Source organism: Sinocyclocheilus anshuiensis, unplaced genomic scaffold, assembly GCF_001515605.1.
Source record: "Sinocyclocheilus anshuiensis isolate Anshui unplaced genomic scaffold, SAMN03320099.WGS_v1.1 scaffold3034, whole genome shotgun sequence".
NCBI classification, from domain to species: Eukaryota; Metazoa; Chordata; class Actinopteri; order Cypriniformes; family Cyprinidae; genus Sinocyclocheilus; species Sinocyclocheilus anshuiensis.
Window position 1 is genome coordinate 108,202 of NW_015542320.1, and position 2,198 is coordinate 110,399.

At 35.5% G+C, this 2,198-nt stretch overlaps 1 long non-coding RNA gene and 1 pseudogene across 1 annotated transcript in view; one reads left to right on the plus strand and one right to left on the minus strand.

Moving 5' to 3' along the window:
• Nucleotides 1-1,476, plus strand: part of LOC107690895 (uncharacterized) — a 5,324-nt gene extending 3,848 nt beyond the window's left edge. The window contains exon 3 of the long non-coding RNA XR_001634496.1: nt 779-1,476. This is a non-coding gene — a long non-coding RNA (uncharacterized LOC107690895). The remainder of the gene's footprint in view (nt 1-778) is intronic.
• Nucleotides 1-2,198, minus strand: part of LOC107690897 (neuroblastoma-amplified sequence-like) — a 170,392-nt pseudogene that overhangs the window by 101,696 nt on the left and 66,498 nt on the right.

A 2,198-nucleotide genomic window follows, 5' to 3' on the forward strand; every position in this document is an offset into this window, starting at 1 on the left:
ATATTTTATTATATGATATGATTAATATCATGTTTTTAAATGTTGTTTCGTTCTAAACATGGTGATTATCTCTAATATGGACACCCAACATAATATATGATATTTACCATCTGAATCTAACCATGTCATGTCAACAAATGGAAAAGTCAGCCATCTATTAATTATCATGTTATTTACTGTGCTTTTAGCCCCGACAGCAGGGGCGCTTTTTACCCCAAATACCATACTTTTACATATTCTTTTGTTATTTAAAAACTGTTGCTTTAATTATCTTAAACAAAACTGAAAATCATAAAGAAGACCTTCGTCTCAAAATATATGCATTAGTTTTAGCGATTCTCATTTGCTACTTAAATCTACAACATTTTAAAAAACATAAAATATTAGATCAAGTAAGCACAGAATCAGCTCGCGATCGCGTCAAAGATCAGACAAATATACACGTGCATCTTGAAAAACGGTTGTTTTGGCCATTTACAAACATAAATTGGATATTTTCGATCCACACATGCACCCTCACAAAACTGCGCAATGGATTTACTTCAAAAAGAAAGAAAGAGAGAAAGCTAGAGACCAATCGTTATACAATCCCTTTGCTTTACTGGCATCATGCTGATTCATGGAACTAACTGATTGTAGATTCATGAGGTCACATCTCTGATGCGCATCTTTCTGGGCTGTCCGATGTAATATTAATCTCTAACCCCTGAGCAAAGAAATGTCTACTTATTCATTCAATCGCTCACTCATGCGTATTCATCTATTTATTCACCTGTAGACACGACACTGCTGACTCGGCAAATACAGATTGAATGCACACTGGAAAGTTGACAGATTAGCGTTGTTTAATCTACAAGAAATAGACGCTGAAATGCGACACCTTCTGCTACGACTGTCTTGTTATTTTGGAATGGCATGAAAATATAACTTTCGAGGACTGCACCGACTAACGACTAAAACAAAGCCCTGGCTGAAGCGATGCCAAGAACTGATGCGAGTATTTTTCATCGTAACTGCTGTGGCAGGCTGTCTGTGACAGTGTTGATGAATCTTCGTAGCTGGAAATACTTCCGTTCAAGCGTTTTTCTGCAATGGACATACATAAATGGACCGTTAGCCTGATGCTGAGGGAAGTTTTCATTCGGTTTTACCTGCAACACGCAGCAGTCTGGCCAGGCTGAGGAGGAGAGTGGACTGTCTGTAGGCAGTAGGGCACTGAGAGATGCACTCCTTTATCAATGATAGACGATCCGTCCGCAGACGCACTGCAGAGACAAAGAGGAAATGAGAGAAAAGAACAAAACAAAGACTAAAAGTTAAGATCTAGCAGAAATGCAGTATAAACAGACTAGAATAGCCAAAATGTGAAGCAACAATCTGGTAAACTGCATAATTTGTCACATGAATATATATTTACACAAAAACACACTGACAGTTGGAGACTTTATTTTTCACATGGCCATATATTTAGACAGAGCCCAAAACCTGGCTGTGACAGATATACTTTTTTCATGTCAATGTAAAGCATATATATTTGTTTTTTTACTCTATTTTATTAATTGCATTAAAGACTTTTAATCTGTTTAACAACAAGGGCTGTTTTGTCAAAATTATGGGGAATTTGTACTATTTTGTGGCATTTCAAAGCAAATACATAAATATTGAGATATATACAGTACAATACAGTTGTAAAAACTGTAAAAATCTGCAGTCAGTATGAAAATACAGTAAAAACAGATACTCTTGAAAAAGTGATATGCTGTTTTGCAGATCTATCTATCTACTTTGTCTTTTTCTCATTTATCTTCATATTTTTATTTAAAATGTAAATCCTTAACATGGGGCAAGTTGTGTTACTGGACCTTAGTTTTTTTTTTCCTTCTTTTTTTTGAGAAATAAAATACTTTTATTTGATTTCAGCACACAACAAAGATAAAAAATGGCATAGTTTACACCACCTTCCACATATTGCAATACCATTCATTTTACCTGACCTTTCATTATATATATAGTCACATTTAAGAACATGTCTCTAAAATGGTTTTCAAAACTGTCCTGGAGCAGCCCAGCACTCTCTCACTCATCTAACACACCCGATTTAACTCGTCAGCTCATTAATAGAGACTTTAAGACCTGAAGTGGGTCAGAAAAGGTAAAACGAGTTGAGAGAAAATATGTGTGTCAGATCTGCGTCATGT